We start from the raw sequence: 17,865 nt of genomic DNA, 5'->3' as shown, positions 1-17,865 counted from the left end.
GCAACAATAAATGGAAAAAGAAACCAAACAGGAAGTGAGTGATAAATACATTTTAGTAAATAACAAAAGAATGAGGGTAGCTTGGTGGTTAGCACTGGGTTTGATTCCACCTTGGCCCGGACCTCTCTGTGTTTAGGTTGCATGTTCTCCCCGTGTCTGCGTTGGTTTCCTCCCACAGTCCAAAGACATAGTTACTGGGGTTAGGTTAATTGGTCACTTTAGACTGCCCATTGGTGTGAATGGTTGTCTGTCTCTCTGCGTTCGTCCTGCGACTGACTGGCGACCTTTCACCCTATGTCAGCTGGGATAGGGTGGCGCTCTCCTTTCACCAGTCTCTCCAGCAGGTCCTGCACAACCTGAATTTTATAATGTCTGGGCCTGATTGCTGAGTGAGCCCAGGTGCAGACCGGGACAACAGACACACAAACACACACACAGACCTCTGCGGTGTGTAACAGCAGGTCAAAGTGCTTAAGTGACATCATTTCCCCTCATCAGCTGTCGGCTTTGTAAGTCTGCACAGGGTAAAGCATCTGTCTACAAACGAGTCTGTATTCAACCTCAGAAGATAATAAAGAAGACCTCCTTCTCTTCTTCAGTACTCGACCTAAAAGATAAAAAAAAAGATCTGAAAATTACTTCAGTGTATTTTTAGGTTCCCCATCTATGAGCTTTTGTTTATTTGTGTCTTTTTGTCCTTTTCATACAACTGTGGTGCAGTTATTCACCCTGCTGACATGGACTGCTGCCATTAATTTTGAATTTTATGACAATGTTTCTGTGTATGTGTGTTTACCTTTTCTCTTGCACTTCAGTGTGTTGGTGACGTCAGTGTACAGCACAACCACAGGGTCGATTTGATCTGCAGCAAAAAAAGTTTTGGAGAACATTTAAATTATGACAACTGGACAAGAAAAAAGGTTAAAAACAGTCATTTCTTCTATGTGCTGACCTTTGCTGCTTCCCAAAAGACAGAGCAGAAGAGCTGAAAACAACGAGAGGTAGACGCACACCACAGGAAGCAGAGTGTGCGTCAGGCTGCAGTGAGGCGGCTCAGGAAGTCCTGCTTTAAAGCACAAAAACCACAGGTTAGCATCAGCGCAAAGAAAAATTTACTGCTCAAGGAAAACTTTGAAAGCATATCAGATCTCAATGGGAAAAAAATCCGCGGGATATCCATACTCTTATGGTCTGTGTGAGGAATGACAGGATGCCAGGTCACTTGAAGGAAATAAAACTGATCAACCTACAGATTCAAAAACACCCTGAAAATCAAATAAATTAAAAAAAAAGATGCAGTTGGTCCTTGGATTTTATTGCAGTAACTTAAAATGGTACTCAGTAGTTTGTCAGTTCGGCCCTCATGTGTTTGCATGCATGCCTGACAATGCACCAGCGTGGGGTCTGATAGTGGGTCCAAGGATGTCATCCTGATACCTTATGGCACTCAGGGTGCCGTTGCTAGCCTTTTTATTTTATTACCAAAGCAGCTGAAACTCATTAATAACCCCTCTGCTACCTGACTGATTGGAACAGGATCCCAGAAATTTACCTAACTGAACTCTGTTTTTGTGAGCAGTGCATGGATCATGATCTCATATACAGTAAATTGGGGTACTACACACCTGAGCATCCTTTGACTTTCTAAGAAGTTTATCAGGACCAAAAAAATTATCAACTCTATAAGCCGGATAACCTGAATTAATAAATATGAGTGTTCCTCCTCCTACTGGCTGAAAATTGGCTGGTGCCCCCCACCTCCTCTCCCTCAGCCTCCACAGCCAAGCTGGTGAATACTGACAGTAAGAAGTGCAATGTTTCAAAATCAGCCATTTACTTAGTACAGTACACCATCCAGGTACTTCTAGTACTTTAATTCTAGCACTGCATGTGCTGGTACTTGCCAGGATGTATTCATGCACTTTAACTTTGTGACATTACTGGAAGACACATAAAAATTGAATGGGATGCACATAATCATTCACAAAACCTTCAAACCATGATCTCATTGTACATCCTGTGTAATGGCATTCTATAAATAATATTACACAACTAAGAGCAGTTTAGACCACTCATTTAAAGCAGCTAGATATCTTTGACTCATGCTGCTCATGTATTACACATTCACATGGTGCCCTGTGGTGTCTAATCTGCAATGTTAAACTCCATCTGTGTATGATTTTTATCCTTTAGGACGGAGGCTTGAGTTCAGGCCTGCATTGAGCCTGTCCAAAAAAGGATAGCTCAGAATGAGCGTATAGTTTCCATCAGCAAAATGTATGCACTGAGACTTTGCAGGGGATTTCTTTAAGAGCATGCGCACCCAACAAAGACACAGCAGCCCCACGTGGAATGCCAATATACAGCTGCTCTCATGAGGTGCACGGTGAATGACACAAAAAGAGCATTTTTAAGTTTGAATATAATAATAATGTAGCTTTCACACACATATACATATTCTTCCCACTCCATACACTCACATGCACCCAACATATCACTCCAAACACGTTGAGTGGAAGGAGGGGGAGGGCTGGTCTTCCACACCCCAGTTTCATGCACCCTGCCGGGGGTAGGGACTGGCTTGTGGTTTGGGGCCGGGTTGGTTGCTTCGCCGGGGTGCCACTGGCTCTGTGCTGGTACCCGCTCACCAGTGACGTGCGGTGAGGGTCGTGACTGGTGAGGCACTGACGTCATCACATCAGATTTACAAACATATAGCTTATTCACCATTTGATTGGCAACAGTTGTTTTGTTTAACATTAACATAGTCTGAAGCAAACCTTTTAGCTCCGGTGTTGGTCTTCCTTTAATTATTATCTTCTGCTTCGATTGAAAGTCCAGTTTAGAAAATTCTTTCAGTTGAGTTATGTAATCTTCCATGTTGAACATAAGGCCAAGCAACAGGAAAAACTAACTGGCCTTGCTAAACTGTTTATGGTAGCTTGCCGCCGAGGAGTCGTAGAGTCCCTGGGATCACCAGCGCCCCCTACCATGAGGCACGAGAACTGCGTGCCTCACCTAGTGTCTCTTCGCAGCAGTTTCATGATCACTCAACACAAGAATGCATTACACACACATACAGTTGTTAATGAAAAAAACAAAAAAAAAACTGTGCATTATATACACCAGCTAAAATATGGAAATTTAGTTCATATAGTAAAAGTGTTAGAACATTTTAATAGCCACATGCAAAGGGAAAGTAATCCGGTCTCACTGCATAGCATGCCAGCACAGTTAGTAGTCATTGGCAATGACTATACTGAGCCGCACCACCGATTGCGCAATCCGTGGTGCGGCTCGCCGGGCTGGTGCCTCACCGTTCGTCTCTTAGTATTTGACCGGCAAATGCGAAAATTCAGCGATTTTGAAAAAACTAATCTAAAAATGGTGTAGTTAAATGGAAAAGAACTTTAAAATACAAATCACTGAATGAATATAACCATTTAATTTATTTTTTAATTTTATATTTCCACGATGACAGGTGAGGCCGTGCCTCACCTGCCTCCCCTGACTGCACGTCACTGCCGCTCACCCACACTTGGTGTCCATGTAAGTTCTGTGTGTGTGCGCATGAATGTGTGACAGTCATATGTGTGAGTATGAGTATATGATTTGTGTGTGTGTGTGTGTGTGTGTGTGTGTGTGTGTGTGTGTGCGTGCGTGCATGTGTATTAAGATTAAGATTTAAGATTAAGATAGTGTTTATTTGTCACATGCACAGTTATACACAGTACAATGCACAGTGAAATGTATTTTGTACCTGCAACCATATATACACACACATATAAATAAGAAGAATAAAAATAAAAAAGTAATTCACACTATACACTATACTCTATATACTATACACTATACACACTTTTATGTGGAATTATAGATTATAAATTATAATATTTACATTGTGCAATAATGGTCCAGTTAGGGCTCAGAGTTGAGCAGACGGATGGCTTGTGGGTAAAAACTGTTCTTCAACCTTTCAGTCTTAGCCCTCAGGCAGCGGTAACGCCGGCCTGATGGGAGCAGGGAGTGTCCGGGGTGGCTGGGCTGTTTTAGGATCTTCATGGCCCTCAGCCTGCACTGCTTGGTGTAAATGTCCTGCAGGTTGGGGAGGGTGGTTCTGATGGTCCGTTCAGCTGAACGAACCACCCTTTTTAGAGCCATGAAGTCCTGCTTGGTGCAGTTTCCCATCCAGGTGGTGATGCTCCCACGCACGATGCTCTCGATGGTGCAGGTGTAAAAGTTCCTGAGCACCTTGAGTGGGAGCTTGAAGTCTCTCAGCCGCCTGAGGAGGTAGAGACGCTGTCTGGCCTTCTTCACAGTGATGTTTATGTGATGAGTCCAGGACAGGTCCTGTGAGATGGTCACTCCCAGGTATTTGAAAGTGTCCACTCTTTCCACCTCAGCACCACTGATGACAAGTAGATGGGAGTCCCTCTGCTGCTTCCTGCTGAAGTCCATGATCAGTTCCTTCGTTTTGCTGACGTTGAGCAGGAGGTGGTTCTCCTGGCACCAGTTCTCCAGGCGGGAGACCTCTCTCCTGTAGGCTGTCTCTTCATTGTGGGAGATTAGTCCCACAACAGCAGTGTCGTCAGCAAACTTGATGATGACGTTGGACTCTGACGTGGCCTCGCAGTCATGGGTGTACAGTGAGTACAGCAGAGGGCTGAGCACACAGCCTTGGGGGGATCCGGTGTTGAGGGTGAGGGAAGATGAGGTGAGGTGACCCACTCGTACCACCTGTGGTCTGCTGGTCAGGAAGCTGTGAACCCACCTGCACAGGGATGGGCCCAGGCCCAGGTCCAGCAGCTTAGAGACCAGCCTGGAGGGAACTATGGTGTTGAATGCTGAGCTGTAATCTACTTCAGGAAGCACAGGACTGACCCAGCTCCCCTCTTCATCAACGGCAAGCGTGTGGAGAGGGTCCACACCTTCAGGTTTCTTGGTGTCCTCATCTCTGCTGATTTCTCTTGGTCAGATAACATCACAGCTGTTATCAAGAAGGCTCAGCAGCGACTTCACTTCCTGAGGGTCCTCAGGAAGAACAACTTGGTCTCAAACCTGCTGCTGACCTTCTACCGCTCATCCATTGAGAGCCTGCTGACGTACTGTATCACAGTATGGTACGGCAGCTGCACTGAGGCAGACAGGGTCAGGCTTCAGAGGGTAGTCAAGACAGCACAAAGAATCATTGGCTGCCCTCCCCCCTCCCTGATGGACATCTACACCTCCCGCTGCATCAGCAGAGCCAGGAACATCATCAAGGACAGCTCACACCCTGGCTTTGACCTGTTTGACCTGCTGCTCTCTGGCAGGCGCTACAGGTGCATCAAAGCCAGAACAAACAGACTCAAGAACAGTTTCTTCGCCAGAGCAATCACCACCCTGAACTCACATACTCACCCACTGAAACTGTGCAACACCCACATCTCTGTGCAATATTATATCATTCATACTGAACAATATCTATCACTCCTATATTGTGTAATATCCAGTATTCATTCACTAGTGCAATATTCATTCACCAAGTGCAATATTCATCATCTTCATTATTATATGTATACACACATTTACTTTTCTTACAATGTACAGATGCACCAATGTATGTATATATTTTTATACATTCTATTTTTTGTATATTTTACACATTGTTTATTTCTGTATATCTCTTGATTATATCGATTATACTAGATTATAATATTTTTATTTTAGAGAGTTTGATTTTCTGTTACATGGCACTGAACAGGAGTGGCCCTCCAATCTCATTGTACATCCTGTATAATGACAATAAAGGCATTCTATTCTATTCTATTCTATTCTATTCTACAAACAGCACTCTCACATAGTTCCCCTTACCAGTGTCTATGTGTGAAAGGGTCTTGTGGAGGAGGAAGGATATGGCATCATCTGTGGATCTGTCTGGCCGGTATGCAAACTGTAGTGGGTCGAGGGTGGTGGGCAGTGAGGAGGTGATGAATGTCTTGATGAGTCTCTCAAAACACTTCATCACCACAGAGGTGAGCGCTATGGGCCTGAAGTCATTGGGGCTGCTGGGGTGTGGTTTCTTTTTTTTTTTTTTTTTTGTTTTTTTAAAAGCCTGTCATGTCTGGTAGATCTTGCAAGCAGAACTGTGATCTGAATGCGTTATTGTGCCAAACATATTTGCTATTTCAAGATGAGCTCTATAGGTTCTCAATAGGCTCTTCTTGTTGATGTTTTAACCCTTTATTTTATTTATCTGAGTTATTTTTCCACATACTATGTAACAGCCAGAGCTGACAGGCTGAAGAAGAGGAAAATAAAGAGAAGAAAAAGGGAGAGAGAAAGGGAGCAAAAAAAAAGGGGAAAGAGCACAATCTATTAATCAGATACTTCATCACTTTAATATATAAAAAAATACTATCAATACTTGCAAAAATAAATTTGTGTGTGAAAAACAAAACTAACAAAGCATGTTACGCACACCAACAATTTTGTTGAGTTGTGATTGAGTGGGCGTTTGTGTCTGTGTCATGTTTGTGTCTGTGTCATGGAACGTACTTACCAATGATGGCAAAACGCTGCAGCTCCACCCATCAGAAGCCAGAGGCAGGTACGGAAAAGCCCCCGGAACCCCAGGCCACCAGCAGCCCACCAAGAGCCAGGAAGACCCCCGGCCACACAGTCCAAAGACAACCGCACACCTACCCCAGCAGACGGGAGAGGGTGGTCTCAGACGGAGCCCCCCCAGTCGAGGAGCGAGGGCTCCAGGGAACCCAAGGCGATGAGAAGCCAGCCCCCCCCCAGCGGCCAGCCCCCTGCACTGGCCGGCGGCAGGGCTCCCGGGCCCACGGCACCCAAGGACCGCCCGACCCTCCACACAGCCCCCCCCCCCACGCCGAAGAAGCCAACGCAGCCCCGCACCGCACCCCCAAGGGGGGCAGGCCAGCACCCACGCCAGAACACCCAGCCCCACCCAGGAACCCCGAGGCACCCCCATCCCAGGGGGGTAGGGGGGAGGAGGCAACCAGCAAGGAGCGGCCAGGAGGCAAGGCACAAGGCCCAGACCCAGGTCCAGCCATACATACAAACACACCCAGACACCCGTGTACACATTTATACACAGATACTCATACATGCCCATACATACTTACCCACACACAGATATGCCATACATACACATTCACTCACCCACCCATACTCACGGAGACGGTGACAAATACACAAAGACACACATTCATCCATAGCTACCCACCCTCTGAAGGCGGGGCAAGTGGAAACCACCCCAGGGCCAACAGCGACCCCAGGACGCCACCAGCCCGGTCCCCAAGGAACCACCCGACCCCTACCCCGGGCGAGACGCAAGAAATCTGGGTGTAAGATGACCCATCCACCCCTCCTCCTCCCCAACTTGTAGGTCTATGTGTTAATGTTTGTGAGTGAATGAGGTGTATAGGGTGCAGTTAAAATTGAGGGGACAGTTATGCCACAAGCGCCAACTGTTGGTCGTCAGTGCTTGCCCACACTGCCCCCCCAAAACCCTCCATGTCTAAAGTGCAAATAAAATTTGGAGACAGACAGTGACGAGGATCCGAGTGGGGCCACCTCAGCGGCCCATCTCATCAACCTCTGAGTAACATGGGGTGTGGTTTCTTTGGGACAGGGACTATGATGGACTTTTTAAAGCAGGTGGGAATCACACACAGTTTCAGTGAGAGGTTGAATATCAGTGTAAACACAGGTGCCAGCTGGTCAGCGCAGGTCTTAAGGACACGTCCACTAATACCATCTGGTCCAGCCACTTTCCTGGTGTTTACACGTCTAAACGCCCTCCTCACGTCGCGCTCCGTCACAGTGAGTGTCTCCGCCCCTCCGGCCGGGAGCGCAGCGGGCTGTCGGCTTCCCGACTCGAAGCGCGCAAAGAAGTTGTTGAGTTCATCAGCCAGAGAAGCGTCGGCACTCACCGGGGGTGTGTGTGGTGCTTTGTAGTCCGTGATGGTGCGTAGTCCCTGCCACAGTCCCCTGGAGTCAGACTGTTGTAGTTGCTGTTCCAGTCTGCGGCCGTAGCGATGTTTAGTCTCTTTCACCGCTCTGCGGACATTGTATGATGCAACCTTGTAGTCCTCCATGTTCCCAGAGGCGAGGCCGGAGTTGTAGGCAACGGTGCGGGACCTCAGGGCGTCGCGGACAGATTCATCCACCCACGGCTTCTGGTTGGGAAAAGTCCTGATGGTCCTCCTAAGTGAAGTGTCATCAACAACTTTCCCAATAAATCCCACAACAGTTTCCTCAAACTCCTCGATGTCTCCACCCGCGCTGCTGCGAAACATGTCCCAGTCGGTTGAATCCAACGCACCCTGCAGAGCAGCCTCTGTTTGATCAGACCACCGTGTCACTTCTCTCACAGCAGGGGGTTCCTGCCTGAGCCGTTGTTTGTATTTCGGCATGAGAAGGACAGAGGTGTGGTCAGACTTCCCAAAAGGCGGAAGAGGCCTTGCTTTGTAGCCCTCTTTGAATGGAGAGTAGCAGTGGTCTAGGGTCCTCTCTCCTCTGGTGGGGCAGTCGATGTGTTGAATAAACTCCGGTATCACCTTTTTCAAGTTTGCACTGTTAAAGTCCCCGGCTACGATGAGAGCCGCATCACGCTGGTTAGCCTGATAGCCTGATATGGGTGTGTGTGTGTGCGTGTGTGTGTGTGTGTGGACAGCAGGGCTTGGGCCTGTGGTTCACTGAGCCTTGGCACCTGTGGGACATGGTTGTGGAGGGTGGGAGTCACCCCTCCCTATCACTCCCTATTGCTTCCTGCTGCTTCCCGCTGGTTGCCACTGCCACCCCTGGGGTGTCGGGTGCCCGTGGGTCCCAGGGTTCATGGCCAGATGTCTTGGCGTGGCTCTTGACCTGCTCCCTTGGCAGTTGTGGCCTGGGGGTGGCTTGGGCCTCTTTGGCGTGGGGGGGGCTCTGCTGGGTGTCGGGCGGTTCTCGGGCGCCTGGGACCTTGGGGCCGCATTCGCGGCTCATGCGGGGGATGCCGGCCTGCGGCCGGGATTGGCTGCTCATTGCCTCTGGCTGTCTGGACTCTTGCCGTTTGGCCGTGGGGGGGTCTGTCTGGGGTCTCCCTCCTTCCTCCTCTGTGGTGTGTGCGCAGTTTCCATCGGGATGTGTGGCCTCTCGTCTTCTGATGTCCTGGTGGGCCGTGGATAGGCTGCGTCCCCTGGGTCCTTCCCTGTTCGCCTCTGGATCGCGGGGGGCGTGATTGCAGTTTCTTGCCCCCATTGGTGAGTACGTTCCATGACAGAGGCACATACACACATTATTTGCAAGCAACAGCAGGATTGTGTGTGTGTGTGCGTGTGTGTGCGTGTGTGTGTATGTATGTGCATGTGTAGATATGTGGATGTGTATGTATATGTGTGGATATCATTCTTTGATTATTCTTTTCTCACCTTTGTTTTGTTTTTGTTTTGTTTTTTTTATTTTGTTTTTTTGTTTTTTTTTCCCTTTTCTTTTTTTTTCTTTTCTCTTTCTCACTCCTTTTCATACCCTGTGGTGTCTGTACTGCTCTGCTAAACTATATATGCATATATGGTCTCTTTCTCTTAGGCTTTATTAATTTGTGTAAAATAAGTAACATGAGCTTGAACATGAAGGCTTGGCCTCAGCTCAAAGAAAGAAGAATGCAGAGGGCTTCTTGCAGGTCTCTGGCCTTCCATATAAGGGATGACCATATGTTCAGATATAGGATGAAGTTGTTTTCTTAACCATATATGGAAAGTTAGGAGTATGGGGGTTTTGACCACCTCTATATAATCTGTGTGATCTCTTTGTTCGGGGAGCTAGGGCGATTAGAGACTTACCCTCTCCCAGGTCGCGAAGGAAAGCGCCTGTTTTGACACTGTCTGTTTCTTTGCAATAAACTTTTGTATATATGCATTAAGACTTTGTCAGCGAGGATTTTTTCCCAAGAACACATCACTGAAGACACCTCAACCCTTTCCTTTCTGCCTGTCACGCCTGGTGTAAATAAATTAAATAAAATAAAAATACAAACTAAATACATACTAACAAGAGTAGCCTATTGTAAAACGCACAGAGCTATTCCTGGAAAAGCAAATATGTTTGGTACACCAGAGCATTCGGATCATATTCTGATTGCGAAAAATGCCAGACATGACAGGCTAAAAAAAAAAAAAAAAAAGAATATAATAATAATCATAACAATAATAATACAAATAAGAATACTGTCCTCTTAGCTGTGATAGTAAAAGTAGGTCGGTGGATAGATAGCAGGCTGTCCAGCGATTCTCCAGCTTCAGGAATGCTGCACTTTTAGAGTCCTTGATCTAATTTAGAAACTCTGTGGATGGTCATGTTCCCTGTAGAGCTGGTCCCAATGAGACGTTCATTTTTATAGAAGTTAGTGATGAAACTGTTGGAGCATGTCACCCTGTTTCTGCAGTGCAGAGTCACAGTATCTCCCTCCATCACAGGATGAACGGGACTCTCCAGGATCACAGAACCAGCTGAAAGAAACACGTAAAAGGACAAAACGAGTAGATCAACATGCTGGAGTCTGTTCAGTTCTACCAGCTTTAACTGAGACACAGAAAAAGACTTCTTCTTTTCTCACTACGCTGTAAATTCTCCTCATTTACATAATCAAAACACAATATCGGTACAACATTCAAACTGGATATTTGTTGATCAATGAGTAAGGTGCATAAAGACCTATTTCATATGCACGCATGCACATGTACTTTATCAGGATGTTGACTCGGTTAATGTTACTTTCTGTTTCTGTTATCTCCCCTCTTTTTGAAAGCAGAGTTCATACATTCAGGAAACTGCATATGCATTTATAGAAACAGGACTTATCATATGATTTTATGATTCCCAACATTTCTCAGGCTGCTAGAAAGAGGAGAATTATAATTTAAACCAAAAGTCCTGCCAGCTACATTTTTATGTTTATTACTTAAATATGGTTGAACTGAGAGTAAGTGTCCCACTCCCACCTGCCACTGTGATGCTGCTGGCATCGAAGCACTCTCCTGCTCCAGACTCACACCAGTAAACTCCACTATCTGAAGGGTAAAGGTCACTGATGAAGCACTGAGATTCCTTTATTCCATTCAAAGATGAGGTGCACGTTGAGTTTTTGTGTAAGGATGTGTTCCTCTTAACACGCCACTCAGAAGAGTTTTCCTGCTGCCCACAGCTCATGGAGACAGACTCATACTGGAAGAACTGGGATCTGTTGGGAATAATACTCAGAGAAGCTGCATCAAACAGAAAAGAAGGAAAGTGAAGATTTTTATTTTAAACTCGTTAACACTGAAAACAGCTGCGTCTTTGGACTTTTTATGGGTACACACCCACAAATTAATCATAGAGGCATCAATGATGTTGAACAATGTTCAAAATAGCTCAAACTACAAGTGGAGTCATTCTAGGAGACTGACTACATATGGGCATACTTTCCAGTAATGATAATTCACCAGTACTTGCTTCATGTCTATGAGGTGAAATTAAAAACCACACATTAAATCAAGACCTGGCAGCTGCAAAGTGCTGCAATAAACAGAGTAGATGTAATCTAAACTTTAAGCCTTTAGCAATCCTGGAAGAAAAGTTTAAAACTTTTATATGGAACTTTTATATCGTACTCACCAACAACAGCACAAAGCGTGGTGACCTCCATGCTTCTTCACTGCTCATGTAATGAGAAGCTCAGTGGTGGCCAAAAGGTGTGAAGTCAGTCATCTGTAACAGAGACCACAGCTTCCTGCTGGTGTGGAGATGAACAGCATCACAACTCTGAAGTTAGAGCTTGTGAGCTTGTGAACTTTGTGAGTATATGTCAGTGAGCGGAAGCACCTCATAATGTTCATTTAGCAAAGTGCTAACAGTAATGCCCATCAACTGAAACACTTTCTTTTGGTTTTGCAGATGTGACATAAGAAATGGTGAGTGTTTTGTTTCTAAGGTCTTTATTTAACAGACATGGTGCTGGATTACAATTAACCAAGAAAAAAGACAAGACATTACTGAACATTATACATGATAAAAGATAAACTAACAATATTTAATAGTCAACAACATGTTGAACGAAAATGAAACAAGAGAGGAGTGTCGTGTATTTTTATCTTGATGACATCAGTATTTTCTATCAATATTTTTATATCATGTATTGTTATATATATTAATCACACACTCTAATTAATGGTCACATTATATATTATTTGTCACCTATATTGTCACTCACACACTGAAGCTCTGCATGCTGTAGACAGGTAAAAATGCTGAGGCCTGCTCTGCGGCGACCTGGGATTTTTCCATTAAGTAATGCTAGCCCCCACCTTTGTGAGGAGCTTCACCTTTTACACAGTGCACTTTTGACCCAGCTTCTCCCGAGGGGAGGGCGAGTAGCCGGAGTGTGTCCTGGAAGGGAGGGGCAGAGGCGCACCTGGACTTCGGGCCGTGGGAAAGTCGGGTGTCTTGCTAGCCCCCCGAGATCAATTCATAGAACTGTTGCTTAAGGAGCATCTTAATATGTCCCCTCCGCCTGATAACAGCTGGAGGAGGTGTGAGATTGGGCTATATAAGGCCAGGCTAAATTTGGGTGATAAGCTCTTTCTCTGGTCTTCCTTATCTCCGTGTAACGGCTTCAAGGCGCTTGACTCCCGGGAGAAGCTAATTGCTTTCTTGCATTTTGTTTAACTTTTTGCTATCTTGTACTTTGTTTAACTCTGGGCTTTAATAAATCCTGAAAACGAAACCTGCTCATCTCCAGTGAGTTTTTGTGAAGTGTGGTGGTTTTTCAAGGTGCATTGTTTCCATTGATCTCCCCTTTGCCTGGTAAGAAGAACAGCGGGAGAGAGCCGAAACCACGACCCGACAGGAGCACATGGTAGTGAGAGCAGGCTTTATACACAGGATCCAGAGGAGCTCTTGTTATTGGATGTTCTATTTAAAACAATGAAGACATACACTCGAAATCCCACAGCAGGTTTCGCAGTGTTGGTCACAGTTGTTACAAAAGTTGGTACAACAGTTACAACAACAGGAGAGAAAAGTGCAGAAACATTTGGTAAACTGGTCACAACAATTGTAACACTTTGTTAAGCTCGTGTCCTGACTTGTAGTTGTAGTTGGAGCTGTGTACACACACACACACACACACACACACACACACACACACACACACACACACACACACACACAGTAAGTGTCAATGTCATCCAAAATAAGAAACATTTTAAGTTATTTATTTATCATTCTGGATAATGTGTATATGCATAATAATAACATAAAAATGTAGCTACTTCCATAAAGATCTATAACAACTGGAGAAAATATGCAGTTGCTAGTTTGCATGAATATGGGTCTTAAATATAATCATATGTAACAACATTACCCATGTGATAATCATCTAAAATGAGTAAACACATCAAAGATAACCTTTAGCTGTTTTTAACCCTTCATTCTTCAGTCTTATTAAATATCACTTCATGAGATTGGAACGAAGCTTAATACATGTATGTTTCTTTTTCCTTTTTTCATTCTCATAATCATATCTTAATTATTTAAAACACAGTTTCTCATGTTATTGATGTCTTATATGAATAAGTGTTATCCTGGTATATTAGAGACCGAGTCTTAGGTGTAAATTTAGATTTGAGAACATATTCAGATTTACAGGTCTGTTGCTGGTCGGCCATTCCTGTCACAGCAAAGACAATCACAGTGATGATGACAATGGCGGTGACGAGGCCAGTGACAAAGTAAACACCAGCTTGTAGAAATGAAAGAATTTATGAAAACAGGAGATTGAAATGTAAAAAAAAAATACTAAATATGATCAGAGGATATCAAAATTGACAGTCTGATTACTGAAGAAAATATTTCCATGTTTACCTGCAAGAAACATTTTAATATTGTTATTTATTATTATTATTTATTAAATATTCCACATGATTGAAGATAAATCTTTTTACTCATTTCTGTGGTTACTTTCTGTTTCTGAAATTCTCACCTGGTGTCAAACCTAAACTACAGTCACATCAAAATATCAACATATGTTATGTTATTGTTTTCATTTCACACAAAAAAATGTTAGATTCAAAACACATGCAGATGTAACCCCCATGAGTTTTACAGAGAAAAAACCATTGGATTTAATGTATGTTTTATTTTTTGCAATTCCTTGAAATGTCCCACAGAGGGCGCTAGGTGCCTATGTGGTGATCCAAACCTACCATGGGGTCAGAGAAGAAAGAGGAGGAAGGAAAAAAAAAGCGAGACACCATGCAAAGAAGCCAACGTGGTTTGGCTCTAGCAACCTAGCTTAGCCAAAAACGTAATCGAGTTGCTTCTTTAATGTTGAATTTAAGGTTTTGTTAAGTGTAACAACCGTGTCTGGATTTTTGTTGTTTGTGAGGGAGGAATTCGGAGGACCCGGGTTTGATGTGATTGGCCGGGATTTTCTCCGGTGAGTGTCTTGTGTTTTACTCCATGTATTAGTCGTAGCCGAACAGAGATCCTGTTTGTTTGTGACTGTAACCGACACTACAAAAAAAAAAAAACAATCGGAGAAACGAGAAACATGCACTATGTAATGTATGTCTAACACTGTAGGAAATGTTAAGTTTTATTGTTGTAGACTAATTCTGGTTGTAGTGTTTTACTTTATTAGCCAGTGAATATGTGTTCAAGTTTTGTGTAGGCTTGACTAACATGTAAAACTGATGAGAGTAGGAGACTGAGGGATTGCTCATTGCTAACTGCATAGGGAAAATTTGCCATTTATTGGAAATTGTACAATATGCAGGTTGGTTTTATGACTACGGTCGGATTCTGAGAGAGGACGACTGCAGATCCACTGCGAGCAGGAGGCACAACAGTGGTCGTTGCAGCGGTGCGGAGGAGTGAAGGATTGGTTCCATGGATTTGGATGCACGCGATTCTCCACTGGATAACAGATAAGCTTAAGCAGACAACCAATAGGGGGCCCCTAATTGAACTAAAACTGCGCAGTTGACTGACAGATATTTTGACCTTACTGAACTTAAACCAAACGGTTGACTGAAACACTTTTGACTGAACTGAACATTTCAAGTGAAGAAACTTTAATCTGTTGCTTCCATCAGGGAAGATAAAAAGACCCTGATAAACTTAAGGACTTTTACTACCCGGGTAGAAATTTAAAGAGAAGGGTGGACAATTTTATTTATCTATTTTTTTATTTTGGTTATTATTCCACAAGAGCTGTCAACAGAAAGGGACAATCCCTAAGTGTATTTGTGTTATTGGAAACAAACAGAAGAGAAATGTGAACTGAAGTTTTATTTGCTTTTATTTTGTTAATAAATTTATTTGTGTCCAGCTTAAGAGTGTCACCCCTCCTTTTACTTAAATCCTCCTGTCAGGCCCTAGGTCGGAAATATTGCTGTGTATTGTTTAATAGTACTTTAATACAGGTTACACATAATAATAATAATGACAACAAAAACAACAACAATATTATTAATGCACATGTAAAGAGGCAAATTCAGTTTAATTTGGCTTTTTTCTTACTTCAATCCTCTGTTGGTCTTGATTCACGATCTATTGGAGCTGATGGAATATTGGCATAAGAAGTTAACTCAGAATTGTTCTTTTTTTCAAGCTTTAAAATGCAGAAGCTGAGGTTTGCTGCATAGAAGAGACAGATGCACTTCTGCCAGCAGAATGAAGACTCCTTCTGCCTCTCTGAGCCTCAACTGTGGGAAATTACATTCACATATTTAAAGATTCAGTTCTCTTCTTCCTAGAAGTTTTGCTCTGTCTTTTTAAAGGGGCTGCAGTCATTTTGGAAGATGTGAGATCATTTAAGGTGTAACTAAACTGCTCCTGCTTTTTTTCTTTCATTTGAGTTCCAGTTCTAAAACACAACAGAGAAATAATCATGGTTCACTTTAAGTGGAAGAACTGGTTCAGTGAGTCTAAAGGAACATGATCACTGGGTAAGGTGCAACTCTTATAAGTCTGGGTGCCATCTGTCTAACCATGACAAAGCAGTGTTGATCTGTACATGTCTGAACATCAGTGATGTACGCTTCATTTCCGTTGTTTCAAAATGCAAGTCTTTGAGTTTTGTTTTCATTTTGAGGACGACAGTCACAGGGAGCTAAATTTGGAAAGTAGGGCAGACTTTTGTTTTCAGTGCACTGTCAGAAAGCCCATAATAGAATGAGAGCACACACCACCATTCAGACCACTGAGTGTGCACAATTACCTGCTCCAACCTCACATTCTGTCACTCTTGAATGCCACACTTTCTTTCTTGGCGCCCTATCACATTCTTTCTCCTGATCCACAAAGACACACTGCAACTCCTTCTGCTCTTTCTATCTTCTTCATCAACACTCGAGTCTGTAGCGCTCCTGCTCAGAAAGGTGGAACATATGGCTGCTTTTGTTATGCAGAACCTCTTTGCAACCCTGCAAAATACACCACAGTGTTAAAACTAGCAGTTCAACTAATCTTTTACTTATTTCCTCAATTATTCACATGAAGTGAGAAACGTCTGTGCAGATAATATCACTCTGATTCCGAACAAGTTTGCATCATCACATCTGATGCATTAAAGCAACAGTAAACTAAGAAATTGCAAAATACCTGCATATTGTTCTGTTTGATACGAAACAAAAAAACAAAAAACAGTGGTTACACACTGAAGTTAACTCATAATAATTTTTCTTTTATAGATTTTTAAAATGCAGAAGTTGATGTGTGACGTGTAGACCATACAGTCATTGCATGTGTGATAAAGCGGCCACAAAAGTGCAGACACACACTCCTCATGCAGCAGAATGAAGACTCTGTTTGTCGCTTTGATCCTCGGTGAGTCAAACATAGAAAATCAAATTTATTTAAATATTGAAGATCTCTTGTGCATTTTTCTGCTTATTCAGAAAGTATATCTAAGCTTTAAAAAGCCAATGAGATGAAACCCTCATGGCAACTGCAGGCCTGAAAATAACTTGTATTGAAATCTTGAGCATGCACCCATGTTCTTGATATTGTAAATTCAGAATAATTTTGATTTTTTTAACCTTTAAAATGCAACAGTTGATGTTTAACACACAACATACAATCACTGTATGTGTGATAAAGAGCAGACACACTTTGCACACTTATTTCATTTCAGCTAAGGTTGACAGATTCTGCAGGATGGTTTACTCCAGCTTCCTGTAGTAAGTTGGTGTGTTGACAATAAATATATTAAAACAACGGAGCAAAAAATCAGGCAAAAAAGAAAACCGCAAACTGCAAATTCTGCAGCATGTACTTTCATGCATATGCACATATTTGGTCATTTTCAAGCCACAGCAATAACATGAAGTATAATAGATATGCAAAAGGAGTAATGTATTTCACCCACAAATGTAAGCCACCATAAAGATTCAAGAGCCAGTTCTTCTTTCTACAAGTTCTGCAGTAGCTTTTTCAAGGACCTGCAGTCTGTTGTGGACGCACAGGCTGTGAGATGATAGAAGCAGTCTGACCTGCTGGAGTTTAAAGAAGCTGTTGCTTTGTTAGCTGAGGGTGAGTTCTTTCTAAAATACAATGGAGAAATAATCATGTCTCACATTAAGAGAAAGAAATGTGACGCTTATCTGCTACAGTAAGAACTGGTTGAGTTAGTCAATTACTGGGTAATCACTAAGTAACTGTGCAACTCTTACAAGTCTGGATGTTGTTTGTGCAACAATAGAAAGCAATTTTGAGCTGTGCATATGAGCTGTGCATGTCTGAACTGTAAGAAGCATGTTGAATATGTGATCAGGATGTGATAAAATAGTTCTGTGGCTTCATCTACAAAAACTAAAAACCACAACTTATCTTGGT

General features: G+C 43.3%; 2 long non-coding RNA genes and 1 pseudogene across 2 annotated transcripts; 1 reads left to right on the top strand and 2 right to left on the bottom strand.

The window, feature by feature from the left end:
- Positions 1 to 483: 483 nt before the first annotated feature.
- On the bottom strand, positions 484 to 1,042 carry LOC115797111 (uncharacterized). The gene is made up of 3 exons (XR_004021384.1): positions 953 to 1,042; positions 797 to 862; positions 484 to 607 (listed from the first exon to the last, which is right to left on the bottom strand). It is a non-coding gene; the product is annotated as an uncharacterized LOC115797111 (long non-coding RNA).
- A 9,026-nt stretch (positions 1,043 to 10,068) lies between these two features.
- Positions 10,069 to 11,674, bottom strand: LOC115796664 (sialoadhesin-like; annotated as a pseudogene).
- A 2,594-nt stretch (positions 11,675 to 14,268) lies between these two features.
- On the top strand, positions 14,269 to 16,858 carry LOC115797110 (uncharacterized). Its single transcript, XR_004021383.1, has 3 exons — positions 14,269 to 14,464; positions 14,804 to 15,977; positions 16,722 to 16,858. It is a non-coding gene; the product is annotated as an uncharacterized LOC115797110 (long non-coding RNA).
- The last annotated feature ends 1,007 nt before the right edge of the window (positions 16,859 to 17,865 follow it).

The sequence above is a fragment of the Archocentrus centrarchus genome, chromosome 18, assembly GCF_007364275.1.
Source record: "Archocentrus centrarchus isolate MPI-CPG fArcCen1 chromosome 18, fArcCen1, whole genome shotgun sequence".
Taxonomy (NCBI): Eukaryota; Metazoa; Chordata; class Actinopteri; order Cichliformes; family Cichlidae; genus Archocentrus; species Archocentrus centrarchus.
The sequence above is the reverse complement of the archived record's forward strand: the minus strand, read 5'-3'. Positions and strand labels throughout refer to the sequence as shown.